A 15,162-nucleotide genomic window follows, 5' to 3' on the forward strand; every position below is an offset into this window, starting at 1 on the left:
CTGAGTTGAGTTAATGTCTGTTTCAGTGCCAGGCTGCACTCTGCTAGCTCCCTGCCTTGGGAAGAGGCCCCAGGAAGAGAGTTAAGGGTCATAGTCAGAAGACCTGAGTTTGTGCCTTGGCTTTCAGAAGGTCGTTCAACCCAAAAGATTGCCATTTTCCTTGTCTGTGAACTACAGATGGTTATACCACTTACTGAGGATTATACGGAACATATCTGAGCCAGTGTGTTGTGAGTGTAAACGTAAAACAGGTATCAAAAATAAATCAGATGTCTGTTAGAAGGTATGTTCCTTGAGGACAGAGACTTGGTCTGTGTTGTGTATCTTCACGTCTGCGGCACCTACTGCAGTACCCAGGACAGAGTAGGCCCTAAATAAAGTTTGTTGAACGAATGAATAAACGAAACGTTAGTTTGTATTGGAAGATCTCAGAGTCCTTGTCTCTGAAACTTAATGCCTCCTGCTTTTCCCAGCCGCCCTTTTCTCCGTCTAACCAGTGCTGTGGGCCTTGGAGCCCACCAGAGCCACGTTCTGCAGAGAGGTCCAGGCCAGGGCACAGGCGCAAGCCCTCTGCCTTGGGGAATCTGCAGAGCAGACGGGGGACAGGTGTCGTGAAGACAGTTGCCCTTCACGTGTAAGTCATCTGGAACAGTGCTGCAGGTCCTGGAGGAGCTTTGGGGAGGCAGGAAGGAAAGTGCAGCCTGGCAGTTGACAAGAGAGCAGCGCGTGGTGATTGGCACCAGATAACAGGGGGCAGGCTGGTCCCCAGGAGTTACACCTGGGAAGGGGGAGCTGGCCGGCGCTAAAGAGCACAAGCAAATACTGCAGGAGTGTTTCCTTCTATCAGAACGCTTATCTGTTCTGGTCTGTGAGACTGATAAAGAATGAGTGAAGGGTAAAACATAATTATCTCACCTGTCAAGTCAGCGTCCCCAGGTCCAGGAGTGTGCCAAAGCCAGGAGATGAGCTCTGCAGGCAGTGACTTCGAGAAGCACTTTCAAGGTTGGTGCTCAGCTGGCTGGGATTGCAGTGACTCAGCTCTGCACTGAGAGGGGGTGGGAGCCAGTGTGAAGGAGTGTTTTCTAGGGGCACAGAGGCACTTTGCTAGGCAGTGAAGGCATGGGACAGGACCCAGATGCTTTGGAGAATGAGACTCCTGGTGCCTAGGATGCTTATAAACAGAGACAACGGGTATGAACTTGCCTGTGCATAAAGCAGAAAGAAGTCACTGCTGGTACAAACGTCCAGACAATGGGCTGGAGGAGGCGGGACTGAGCTGATTCTGACCAGGGTGTCAGGGTGTAGTGGACATATGTTAATTTTGCAGCCCAGGAGCCATTCTCATTTTAGGGCATCTAAACTTTCCTATGAGGAACCACCCCTATCTCATATACATGCCATGAGATTTGAATGGGGCTCACCCCACCCTCAGGATGGGCATATGATTTTGACTGTCAGTGTAGTCCATCCCTCTGGCCCCAGAGATTGATTCAAGGATGAGTATCTAAGCTAGTGCTGGTCAGTGAGCATCAATTAGCTCTAGGACTTTTGGGGGTGTCCCCCATGGGACACTGTCTTTTCTGCTGGGTTAGCAGATGGATGTTGGCTTAGAGCTGCTGGCAGCCATCTTGCCACCATGAGGGAAAAGCCCATCTGTGGCAAGAAAGATGTGGAGAGATGTGTCATTTAAGTCCCTAGATCTAGCTGAGCCTGAAGCTAGACTACCATGGGACTTTTCAGTTATTTATGCCAGGAAATTCTCTTTTTGTTTAAGATGGTTTGAGTTCAGTTTTCTGTTCCTTGCAACCAAATGAGTCCTGATACACTCCTGGGGAAGCATACTGGATCTTGAAGCATAATTAGGGTTTCATAGGTCACAGGAGGACCAGTAACTCAAGGGAAGAAATGAAATTCAGAAATTCCAAGGCCCATGGAGGATGAGGAGATAGAATGAGGGTGCTGGGTAGAATTTGAACCATTTTGGACTTGGAGCTCCTGGTCTGCCACCAAGTACCTCTACTTCCCTATCTGTAAAGTGGGTCTTTGTCCCAGCTGAGTTTGTAAGAACAGAGATGAGAAGCTTTACTTAATTAAATACTGTGGATTATTTAATCTAGCCAGAGAGGAGATCCAGAAGCACTGTTTGCCTCAATGTCTCCTTATCATTTTAACAAACAAGTTAATTATTTTCTATTTTTATTTTTGCATTTATTAATTAGAATTATTTGATAAGAAAAGGCTGTCCCTTCTCCCTGAGTTATTTATTTTGATCAGTATGAACTCATGCATATTTATTTTATTCTATGGGTTAGAGTCCAGAACAATTGTTTACTTTTATTGCTCAAACTGCTCTGACTTTGGCCCCTGGGAGCCCCTTCAGGTTGTCGCCTGTGTGCTTTTGATATGTCCCATCATTTTTTGAGCACTGTCTTAACTTTCTGGTACCACAAGATGCCCCAGGCTCATCTTGTATTTTCATTGCCCCAGCCCTGGAATCGGTCACTTCTCCAAGGAGCCCTGGTTCCTTTTATTGGAGAATGGTATTTAGAAACCAAGATGTGGATGCTAGCTATGCATATTGCTACTGGGGTGCTATTGTTTCTAGGCTCTTCCAGGAGACAGAGCTAGGAAATATATGTATGTATACTTACTCATGCATACCCACATCTGTCTGCTAAAAACTGTGAGTTCATATGGATACCTCCAATTTCAATCTAACATCACAGAGTTCTTTATAGCCTTTCCCCTTTCCTTATGTGTAACTTATTTCTCTGACAGTGAGAATGCCTCTTATTATCTACAATATAGTCACTTATTTATTCAACCCTAGTATACTGCAAATTAGTTAAGATACCTGAGGTACACAAGAGCAGAGAGAATGGCTCAGGATGGGTGAAATTGAATGAATTAAAGGAGCATTTGAGCTGGATTTGGAAAGAAGAGTAAGATTGAAACACTGGGGACAAGGTGATTTGGGCTGAATTTGATAGACTTACCTACCCAGACACAGATGTGGCAGGGCACGCCTCTGAGATGGGAGCCTGCCTCTCAGGGCAGGGAGGAGCTGAAGAGCAGTGCTCTGCTGGTGTGCAGATCCCGAAAGGGAGGAGAGAGGAAGAGGGGAGCTGGGTTTCTTCTCCTAAACTCACCAATCTGATGATTCCTCCTCCCACAGGGAGGGAGGTGGGGGGAAGAGAGAGGTCAGGAGCCTTACACCTCTAATGGGGCTCCCTCCAGGTGCTTGCCTGAAACTTAGAGACAGGAGGTTCATCGGCCGCACTTGCCCTCAGAAGGGAAGGTAGCTATAAATTTGCGGTAAGAACCTTTTGTGCCCATTAAATCCTGCAAACCCTTACACCTGACCTTGTTTAGGGACACAGGTTGCTTTGGACTTGAATATGGGATGACAATTTCAGCATTACTGAAATCTGTGTTTAGAGGGAGGAGTCATATGCTGTCTACCTTTAGAATTATGGCGTATGGTGAGGTATTTGGGGGGAAAATGGACTCCACTTCTGACCAGTGGGTATTGGTCAGAGGAGCAGAATAAGGGGTTCAGGTAAGGTGATGGCTATTTATAATCATTCCATTGAACTTGAGAAAGACATCTTTGGCATCAGCTAGCTCAAACCTCTAATGTACTGGAGAGCCCAGAGGCAAGGCACTATTTCTTCAGCCCCCTCTCTGGCCCTGCCCAGGTTTGTGGCAGATCCTGGACTTGGTCTTGGAGATCCAGATCTTGCCCAATCTCATGCTCTTTGCACTTTATACTTGGTTGTCTCCCTTTTTATCCACTTGCAACCTGGGGGAAAGCACCAACTTGGACAGCAAGTAGAACCAAATATGCTTGTGCAGCTTCTTGCCTGGTTTGCGCCTCTTGGTGCGAGCCCTGATGCTGTGGTGCTGCCTGGGGTGGGCTTGGGAAACACAGAGGAGGAGAGAGGAGGGCAACAGAGCCTTCTCCCTGGGATTCCTTTACTTATGTAATCCGTCACCCGAAGAGTTATTAATTCAACAAATATTTCCCAATGGAGGGGAGTGTAGACCCTCAAAAGGAATCAGTAGATGCCAGCCCTTTGCTTTGGGAAAGGGCTTTAACTCTTAAGCTATTGAACAACTGCAGGTTTTGAGGGTAACTACACTTCCATCTTGGTGAGGGTATGATAATACAGTAAGCGTTTTAAAGATCCTCTTGTTTTGCAAGGGGAAATGTAGCAGCATCTGACTCTTTAGGAATATTCTCTGAAATCTGGAACTGTTCTGGCCAAACCAGGGCATGTCTCCACCATTCTTCCATCCACCTGTTATTTTAACCAGCATTAACTGAGCCTGCTCTGTACCAGGTACTGCATGAGGCTCAGGTTCAGAGGATGTAAAGGGAAATGAGACTCAACCTCTGCCCTCCAGTTGCTCGCAGTCTAGTTGGCGGAGCAGGCGTGAAATCTCCAGTTGCAGAAGATCAGTGTGTTTTCATTCTAGCTCTGGCTCCTGACAGCAGCTAACTCCTGGCCAGGAGGACTGGGGGGTGGGGCAGGAGCCCTGCATGGGAGGGGCTGCTAACCCAGCCTGGGGGGTAGGGTACATGCCTGGAAGGCCTGGAGTTGTGTTGCTGTTCCTTTTGCACGTTCGGTGTCAGTCAACCTGGCGTGAATGCTTTTCGGTGAGTTTTCACGCACTCTGTCCCTAAGATCCCCTTTTGCTGCTTTTGTTTGTCATCATGGAATATTTGCCTGGGAGTATTCTGCATAGAGGAGGAAAATTGCATCCTTGCTGTCTTGGTGACTGGCTTTCTCAGTTTGTGATAATTTCTGCAGGAGCATGAGCTGCATTTAATTTGCTCTGGTTGGGTCATCTAAGGACCAGGCTTGTGGAGTAGGGAGACCAGAGTCTGCTACTGAGTCTAGCACCTCCTTTTCAGTTTTCTGCATACCCATATCTTTTTGAGTACTGCATCGCAAACCTACACAACTTTCTGCAGTGGCCCTGACCCCAAAGTCTTTCTGATTCAGAGAGAGTTCCATGGCAGGAGGCTCTTGGGCCTTAGTGTGGGCTGGGGAAAGCATTGGTGGGGTCCACTCCCATCAGTGGGGACCCTGAGGGGAAATGTGGAGTGCCTTGAGCTCCTTCCAGAGATTGGGCCCACTGTGTGGTGGCTTCTCTGTAGTTCCCAAGCAGATCATGCAAATACCAAGTTGTCTTCTTGGTTGCTCTAGACTTTTCAGTGACCTATGGACCATGGCCAGTAACAGTACCCACTTTGCCATGTCTGCATACCTTTTATATTTTTAAAAACATGTGAAATATATAAGGCCTAAAAAAGGTATACAAAATAATTTAGTGATCACCTTTACACTCCCTGCTCAATTTCTGAAAAGATACCTTACCCATACAATGGTAGACCCCTAGGTACTTCCTCCCTAATTCCAGCCTTCCTCTTGTAGAAGCGAGCAGTATCTTGAATTCCCTGGTTATCATTTCCATGCACTTCTTTATAGCCAACTATTTATGTATTGGTATGATATTTTTCATTTTATTGACTCTTTTTCCTTTACTTGGTTTTGTCCTAAGCAAACATATCTGTGAAATTGCAGGTTTGATAGACTAGCTTTCTTTTTTTGGGTCTAATGCATATGCAAACAGAACGTGTTCTGGGTACCACCCAAAATTGCCTCTTGTACCACATTTTTGCACACTGTTACCAGGTCACACTTGGAGAAACACAGGCTGTACCATCTGTAGCAGACGCTGGGCCAAACTCTGGCTTGCGCCCTCTGTTGCCTCAGTCTTTCCCCTGCTGGGTTTGGCCACTCTCATTCTAGCTTTTCTTTTCCCCTAGCTCACCCTGTTTATCTCCTGGGGCTGCTTCGGGCTTGAAGCTGCCTAATGGGATGGTAGTTGCTCATGCTGCTGAGAAGCAGTGATCCCTTGCCAGAGGCCACAGCTGAAATGAAACAGAAGAAGCCCCTGGGTTTCCGGTGATGGGAGGCCATTGCCTGTGCTGGGCATTTCTCCATCCTGATCAGCGTGATTATCACCATTAGCCAATTTCTCATTTGCAGTGTCTGCAGCTCGCTTGCCTACACGAGCTGCCTTGACACTCAGGGTTGGTTTCCTGCTGCTGCAGAGCTGCTCTCCAACTGTTCCTGCCACCTGGTTCTGTGGAGTGACCGGAGGAGGGCAGAGGGCCCTCCTCCCCAGAGACGGCGCTGTGTTGATGATTTAGCCTGCACCTAATGGGGCCAGGCACTGGAGAAACCCCACCTGCAGACTGTCTTTGCTCATTTCAGATCCTATCGCAGACTAACCATGGCTGGGCTTCTCTCTGCTGATTGCTTTTTCCACTGAAAACCTCCCTGTAGTCTCCTTTCTTGCCCTGGACTGGGTGCTTTCACCATGACTGAGCTCTTTCTACCTCTGCAGGGAAATGGGGTGAAGCTACATGATGGGGGATTTGGAGTAGGCAAAAGCTAGGACTTCCTTACCACTGAGGTAGTTTATACTGGACTGGGTTACCAAGGACAGTTGTGAAAAGTGTATCTGGAAGGGCAGCTTTTCAGAAACAGCAGAGACTCTGTCTGTTGTGGAGGTGGGAATGTGACAGCTCACAGATGGTTCCTAACCTGTCAGATGGTCAGAGTTACCTGGGGAGCCTTAAAAGTACAGACTGTTAGACTCTATACTCTAAAATTTGTTTTCAGTGATTCTGGGGTGAGGCCTGGAGAGCCATTTTTAAAAATGGGTTCCCTAGGTGGGCTTCTGTTGCTAAGAGCAAGTGTTCACATTGACTGAACACCACGGGACAGGCGCTGTGCTGAGAGCTCTCTCTGTTTTATCTCCTTTAACTTCATAATGGCCCTGGGGCAGATACTGTTATCATCCCTGTGTTACAGATGGACAAACTGAAGCACAGACAGGTTGAGTGACTTGTCCAAGGGCCCACAGCCAGTAAGCAGGTATATTAGTTTCCTGTGATTACCATGACAAATGGCCACAAGTTAGGTGGCCAATGACAACAGAAAGTTATTCTTTTACAGTTCTGGAGGCCAGAACTATGAAAACAAGGTGCCAGCAGGGCCACACTGCTTTTGGAGGCTCTAGGGAAGAGTCCTTCCTTGCTGCTTCCGATGGCTCCAGGCATTCCTTGTGGCTGCATCAGTCCACATCACTCTGTCTTCTCTTTTCTTTTCCTCGGAGGACACTTGTCATTGGATTTAGGGCCTATCTGGGCAATCTATGATGATCTCATCTCAAGATTCTGAACTTAATTACAGCTATGAAGACCTTTTTTCCAATTAAGGTCACAGTCACAGGTTCTGGGGATTAGGACATGGGCATATCTTTTGGGTGCCACCATTCAACCCACTATAGGGTCTTGGATTTAATCCCAGACAGTGTGGCTCACGAGCCTGTGCCTATAACCACGCAACTTCCTGGCTCCTTCCTGCACTGGATGGGCTTCTAGGCTTCCTCTAGGCCAGCAGTTGAGGCATGGATTAACTTGCTGCATCAGGGAGTTTGACAAACCAGTGTTTTCCTCTACCTCTCTTCTGTCCCCTCCACCCTCTGCCATTTCTCCTGAAACCCTTTGGGCTGTGCATCTCAGACTCAGAAATTCTCATACCTCGATGTGCTTGGGAGGTGAGGCCACAGGGGCTAAAAGGCCACACTCACACTGGCTTGGGCGAGATGCGTTTTTCTGGCCTGGGTGGCTACGTCTCCAAAATGGGAATCGCCGGAATAGCAGGGGTAGATGAAGGCCATAATACAACTAATAAAGTTGATGGAAGGCACTCTGCAGCTGTAAGGGTGATGGAGGCGCTTGTTAACAACAGTAATAATCTAATAGCCTGTTCTTGATTCCCTGCTTCTCACTGTCTTGGCCCCAAGCAGCTATTTTCTACCAAATTAAAATCCACTCAGCTCCTTTCCTGTTCCTGAATAAAACTACCCTCAGAGCTCTTGCCTGTTACAGCGAGACTCTTAATAGACTTTTCCTTGTAGAACCGTGAGACATATGTCCAATTAGCAGAATAACTTCACTTAAATATACAGATAAACTGTTGACAGATAATGGCAGGACATATGTGAGGCTAATTTAAGGCAACATGGTTTGGGGACTGGGGCACTGCCCCTCTCCCACCCCTAGTGTGTCTCCAGGCCTCTCCTTCTCTCCAATTTCTTGCTTTTGGGATGGATCTTCATGCCCCGCACTCTATAGGATGAAGAGGGATGTCTCCATGCTGTGCCACGTCACAGCCCAGAGTACCCGGACCACTCACCATTCATACAGTCAATTGTGCAGCAAAGATTCTCGAGCGCTATATGCCAGGCACTGTGTGAGGTGCTGGGTGTACCATGGTCTGTTCTTGAAGGGATAGGAGATCATTAGCACTCACAAGAGTGTCTGGTCCAGGAGGGCAGAGACTTGATCTGTTTTTCTTGCTGCTGTACCCTCAGCACTTAGAACAGTGCTTGACACACAGTGGGCTCAGTGAATACTTTTTAGTGACTCAATGAGGTAAGTAAACAAGATAATGTCAGCTCTTGCGGAGTGCCCTAGAAGAGATAAAAGGTGGTCATGGGATGAAGAGTGACTGAAGCTGGTCTTCGGAAAAGCTCTCTGACGTGGGGTTTTTCAGTTGAATCTGAAAAGCAACGAAAGAACCAGGAAGAGACGAGCTGGGAGAATATTGTTAGAGGAAGAGGTGGGGCGGGTTATGTAATTTCCAGGGCCCAGTGCAAAATGACAATGCCTGGGTGAGGAGTCATCTCTCCTTCCTGCGGCCGTGCTGCCCCAACCTGCAGTGGATGGGAAGCTCCCAAGAGATTGCAGCCTCTGTGCTGGGATGTGCTCAGGCTCTGGATTGGGCGTGAGTGAGAAGTCCTGCCGGGTCACCTGCTGAACTTGTCGTGGTGATGCTAGTCTAGGATGGGGAGGGATACTGCATGACACAGTATGACCCCAACCCTTCTTATGCCTGTATCCAGGCCTGCAGTGGGGACAAAGGGCAATGGAAGAATGTAGGCCTCCCCCACCAACAAGAGCTGGTTGCCATGCTGGGTGGAGAGCAGCTGTAATTGTGGGGAGGAGGAGGGGAGGCCAGATGGAGCCAGGGTACTGGGCGTAGGGTGAAGAATGGGCTGCTGAGAACCCACTGGGGAGGTGGGACTGTGTGAGCGAAATCCCCTAGTGCATGTTCCATTGTCCCATTCGGCTTCACTTGCAAAACACAAGTTCAAAGATAAAATTAAGAATTGCAAGACAGCTACTCTGTATTAGTTTCCTGTTGCTGCTGTAATGAACTACTATAAACTTAGTGGCTTATAACAATACAAATGAATTCTTTTACAGTTCTGGAGGTTGGTGGTCTAAGATGGTTCTCACTGGACTAAAATGAACCTGTCAGCAGGGCTGTGTTCCTTCTGGGGGCTCTAGGGGAGAATTCCTTTCCTTGTCTTTTCTAGCTTTTATTGGCCACCTGCATTCCTTGGCTCAAAGCACCTTTTCTCCAACTTCAAAGTGTCTGGCCAGGTCCTCACGCTGCCACCTCTCTGATTCTCTTCTTGTGTCCCCCTTTTCCACTTAAAAGAACCAGTGTGCCACTTAAGAGAACTGGACCCACCTGGATAATCTGAGTGAATCTGTCTCAAGGTCAGCTGATCAACAACCTCAGTTTCTTCTGAAACCTTAATTCTCCTTTGCCATGTAAGGTAACATACTCACAGGTTCTAGGGATTAGGGTCATGGACATCTTTGTTGGGGGGCATTATTCTGTCTTCTGCATTAAACCACAAGTGTGGAGCCCTTTTGAGTGTAGGGTGCAGTCTGACTGCACTGGTCACATGTCCATGAAGCTGGCCCTGGGAAGAAGAGGCTATAAGCCTAAACGTCTGAGATGGGAACAAGCATGGTGTGTTCAAGGACCTGAAAGGAGGCTGGCGTGATGGACTAGAGTGGATGTCAGGGCATGTGGTACAAAATGAGACAAGAGAGGCTGGCCTGGGTCGAGAACACAGGGCCTCCTAGGCCACAGTGAGAAGTTAGGAACAGCAGGTAGGGAACTGCCTTAAATCTTAAACAAACAAACAAAAAACAACCCCCCCCCCCAACCCAACTCTATATGAAAAATTTCAAATTAATTAAAAAGTAGAGAGAATGAGATGGTGAACCCTATACCTGGCACCTGGATCTAAAATATGTTGCCATAATTCTTTCATTTATTTATTTATTTTTGCTGAAGAATTTTAAATTATGGAAATTGTGGCATTTCAACTGTCATTTCAATATGCATCTCTAACAGCTGATAGTTTTATAAGTATTCATGTCATTTTCACAGTGAATGAAATGAACAAGAATTCTTTAACTGCATCGAGTTCGTGTGTGCGCTCAGTTGTCCCTCAAATCCTCTGCCTGGTGATCTTCATGTTGTACCTGAGCTTTGCACCTTTTCTTCTTCTGAGGCCGGAATGGGTCTTCCTTTTCTGTATCTTTCAAGATTTTGTTTTTTGTTCCTTCCCAGTCCTGTCCCATTACATAGGCCCATGGCCTGAACAGGGTCAGTGGGGAAGGGAAGGGAAGCAGGCTGCCTGGATATGTTATTCCTGCTTGTGGCCTAGCATTTTTTTTTTTTTTTTGCCTGTAATTGCCATTCCAGAAATGCCCTCACTCTTCTAGCCACAGAGCAACTGTTGAGAACAAATTAATTATGCATCTTCTCAGTGTGTGTGATTAAGGGGCAGATGGAGGGAAGGGTTCTCTTCAGTTTTCTGGCAACTAGGTTCCCAAATGGATGCTTTCCAGACCAAAGAATGCGTGTCCTGGGCTCCCATGGGCATCTGGGTTTGTCTCTGTAGTGGCAGGCGTGCTCACTGGCAGGCAGAATCAGAAGTTGTCAGTAATAATATTATTAATCCCTTAAATTTGCAGCACATTTGCTGTTTGCTGAGGGCTTGCGCACTCACATCAGCTCATTTGTTGGGATTTCAGGGATGCTGGAACAACTTTCTTTGCTTAATACCTCCCTAAATCATTGCTGATGCTTGTAATTCCACCATTAGAGATTAATTCTTTTGGCCTCAAACTGTTCTCTATTAAAATGCAAGTATCCTTGGCAGCTGTGTAGCATGTTTTATTCATTAAGCTTTCTCAGCCGCTAGTGGTTGCCCTCCCCAAATGCCCCCTCCCGCAACTTTCTTTTTAGGATGGCCTTCTCTAAAATAGAAACTATGTTTGGAACCTATCCCATTCCATAGAACTCTGCTCTCGACTAGTTGCTAAAGCTGGAAAAACAGACAGAAACTCATGCCAGGGTGTCAATGACTGATAATATTTCCTGTGTTACCATCTCTGGGGAGTATTTGTATTTTAAGTGGAACTTTCTGGAAACACAATGCTTAGTACGAAAGAACCTGTACCCCTTCGTCCTATTATGTCTATGGCTTTGGCCTTAGGTCCCCCTTTTATTGGGTTCCCTTAGAGAGACAGAGGAGAGAGGGCCAGCACATCCAGTTCATGTAACTCAGATTAAGCATTGGCTTAGAGTGTCATCCCTTGTGGGTTGGGGAGAAAATGGAGCTGACCACAGTGTAACATGTCTATTTTGTAGAAGGAAGATCAAAGTATAAGGTCAAAATCTCGTTGGAGTGGGGCTAGAATTAAAATTTTGTCTTTAGAACCCAAAGTTCTAAACAACCCAATAATACAGTTGTAGATTTTTAGAGTCAGAAGACACCTTAGAAATAATCTAACTCTGGGAAAGCAAAGGCATTTCATTTGTCAATTCCAGTTGATACATAGCGGTTGAGAGCAGGGTGGAGAATGTGTGCCTGTTGTGGTTGATTAGTGATGTCTGATGGATGCCATGGTAATAGAGGGAGGCACATCTGCCACACCTGTATTCCTGATGCTCTGCAGCCTCTCCTTGTACACGTGGGCCAGCTGAGGTCCTAAAAGTTGGGATGATTTGTTCGGGATTATATAAGTAGGGGCAATACATTAGGGGCAGAATTGGCCCGAACCCAGGTCCCTTGAATCCTGGTTCGACTCCTTTTCTTTTGAAGTATCCAGGTATTCTAAGAAGCATTTCACTGTGGTTAAAGAGCATGCAGTCTCGGAGCCAGACTGCCTGGGTTCAGGTCTTAGTTAGCTGTGTGCCCTGGGCCAAGTTATTTAACCTTTCTGAGCCATCGCTTCTTCATCTGTAAAACAGTGGTTAAGAATCACACCTACCTTATAGGGTGGTTATGGAATTAAGTGAGATAATATGAGTATGACGTCTATGGATTAGGGCCTAAACATAGTAAGTACTTAATAAATGTTAGTGACAATTAAAAATTTTATTGCGTTGTCCTTCTAGATTACTGCTGGACACGGACGCAAAACCTCCCCAGGGTCACCCCCTCCGCGGTATCCCACAGAGTTACCCCTCAGACACCAGCTTCTCTTCCTTCCCTATTGAATGCGCTGGGATTTTCTGTGTTTAATGTGCTCCTGGAATTTGTAATTTGGTGATGAAAAGTCCCACAGTACTAACAGCCACGTGTGAGATGGTGCTGGCCCTGTCACTGCCCGTGTTTGGGGTGTCAGACTTCACACTCCACAGGAGTTTGTTTTGCTTTGGGGCATCGACAAAGCCCTGGAGGCCTGGTGGCGTTCCCTGAGGACCAGCTGCCAAAGGGGCCTCGGTGGTCATTTTGCCCGGTCTCTCCTCTGACCGGAACATTGCTATAACATCTCCCCAGGCCGTCCCTGCTCCCCTGAACCAGTATGTGCCTCCTGACCCCCAGGCTAGTTTGCAGACGGGACATCAGCGCCCAGCCGGGGCCAGTCCCCTCCCCTCGCAGCCGCCTCTCCTGTGGGCTTAGAAAGCAGGGCCCAGGCAGAGCCCGGACCCAAAAACGGTGCTGGGGTCCTCTTCATGTCTTAGTCCAGCCGTACAGGCCCTTGTCAGTGGTCCCTTTGGGTGACCTTGAGGGGGACCCAGGGAGGCCTTGAGAGCCAGGAGGAGTCGTGATAGTCCTGGATATCTGGCCTGGGGTGATGGACTTGGCGCTGACTCCTCTAGGACAGGGGTCTGCCCTCCTCTACATTATCCGACTTTGTCTCTTCGGGAGTGCTCCGTTCCTCGTGGAAGCAGTGCCTGGTGGCTCCTCTTGGAGGGTGTAGGGGAAGGGAGCCGCAGGGGTGGGGAGGGCTCTCTGGGTGCTGTGATGGGCATGTGGCTTCTGTTGAGTGAATCATCTGTGATTCCAGTCCTGACGGGTTGTGGGGTAAAGCCTCTGCTCTGGATTCTCAAGTGGAGGCCTTCTTAGGGTCTGCCTGTCTGTTCCCGGCAGAGAAGGCGGGGGTGGGGATGGGGCTTTGGGAAGGAGGCCGTCCCCAGTGGAGGACAGTTACATCATTGTCCCTAACATTTGGCAGCTCTGTTGCTCTGGGCCTTTCGCCTTGAATCACAACCAAATTTGGTTGCAACCTGGCCATGTCTGGGGTGGCTTCTCTGCTTTTCGCTCTCTGGGCCCAGAGCAGAGCAGGTGATCATGGCCCCAGAGCTGCAGCATGTGGAGGAGTCCAGTTTTTTCCAAGGGAGGTCCAGAAAAAGGGAGGATTGAGAGGCACACTGGAGATGGAGAGGAGAGGAGGATGGGCCAGGCTGGACTAGGAAGAGGTGAGGGGACTGAGGCCTGGGTCCAGGTTGAAGAGGGTTTTGACAGGTGAGAAGGAGAGGGGTGGTGGGGACGTGGAGGTGCCTGTGCAAAGGCCAGGGGGCAGGGGATGACTCAGGACTTGTCACTGTGGTTGGGGGGGATAGCAAGTGAGTGGGGAGGGTAAGAGTTGAGGCCAGAGGGCAACTGGGTTGCATCGTGATGGGCCTGGTAGGAGTCTGGATTTCATACCGAGGACAGTGGGGACTCTTGGAGGGTTATCATGGAAGGCTATTTCCCTTTTCCCACTGTGGCCTGTGTCCTGCCCCTTTGTGCCCTGCCTCCCTGGGCTGCACAGTCCTGTGGTCTTGTCCAGTGTCTGCACTGAGACACATTGTGCCGCCTGGGCCTCCCTCTTTTCCTTCTCCCATTGGCTCCCTGATTGCAGTTTGTTTGTGTGACTGGTGTTACCCAGGCCCCTGTGTGCTCATGAATTTTTTCCTGATCTTGGTGTTAGCCGGCTTACTGGAGTGGCTCCTGGGAGCCCAGACACGGCCAGGTGCCGTGGGGCCGTGGGCCCTCGTTGTGGGAAATAGCTGGGGGTGGGGGTGGGGGAGTCGTGAGCATGTGGGGAGGGCGACACCGAGGGCCCAGAGCTGACACTGGCCACCTGGACTTTTTCCTTCTGATTCATGAAGAATGTTCAACCGTGTGTTTGGAAGGGCAGCAGAGCCTAGCAGAAAGAGATGGGTTTTGGAGTCAGAAGACAGTGACTCAAACCCTGGATCTCCCATTTACTGGCTGAGTAACCCTAGCAAGGCCCCTAACTTTGAGCCTCAATTCCCGCATCTGTGCAATGGAGAGAGTGGTAATGCCCACCTGAGGGGCTCTTACCTGAATGGATCAGGTCAGATGTGTGTGACAGGTTTAATGTGCTGTAAAGGAAGGTGCATTTACCACCGAGGACCGTTATTACCAAGTGTGCAATGAACAAGATTTTGTTTCCCAGCAGTTTATATCATATGCTGGTATAGTGAATCAACAATTCAAATAGAAGCTAATGATTATGGAGATGAATGTGTGAAAATTATAAATCAGGGACCTATTTGTACTTGCATTGTGCTGACAAGTCATTTGGCGTCTTAAGTTTGAGCTTCATTTTAATATGAAATTATTAACTGAACTGGAGTGTTAGTAAAATGTAAGACAATGGGAAACTCAAACATACTGAGCATTCACAACCTTTATCATCTATTAATGAGTGCTGATAAATTGAATGAAGACAGTCTTCTACTTCAAAGACCCAAGATGGATGTTTATATATAGTGTGACTAAAATATTATAATTGGTTTTTAAAAATAAAACAATTTATATGTTCTGGAATTAGATAGTGGTGATAATTGCACAACTTGGTGAATATAGGCAAAACTACTGAACTGTATATTTTAAAATGGTGAATTTTATGGTGTGAATTATATCTCAAAAATAGAAAAACTTGATTTATTAAAGCAGTAATTATAT

At 47.7% G+C, this 15,162-nt stretch overlaps 1 protein-coding gene across 7 annotated transcripts in view; it reads left to right on the forward strand.

Annotated features, from left to right (window-relative positions):
• ADCK1 (aarF domain containing kinase 1) overlaps window positions 1–15,162 on the forward strand; it is a 114,396-nt gene that overhangs the window by 17,395 nt on the left and 81,839 nt on the right. The gene's annotated exons all lie outside the window — the stretch shown is intronic.

This window comes from Hippopotamus amphibius, chromosome 4 (assembly GCF_030028045.1).
Source record: "Hippopotamus amphibius kiboko isolate mHipAmp2 chromosome 4, mHipAmp2.hap2, whole genome shotgun sequence".
NCBI classification, from domain to species: Eukaryota; Metazoa; Chordata; class Mammalia; order Artiodactyla; family Hippopotamidae; genus Hippopotamus; species Hippopotamus amphibius.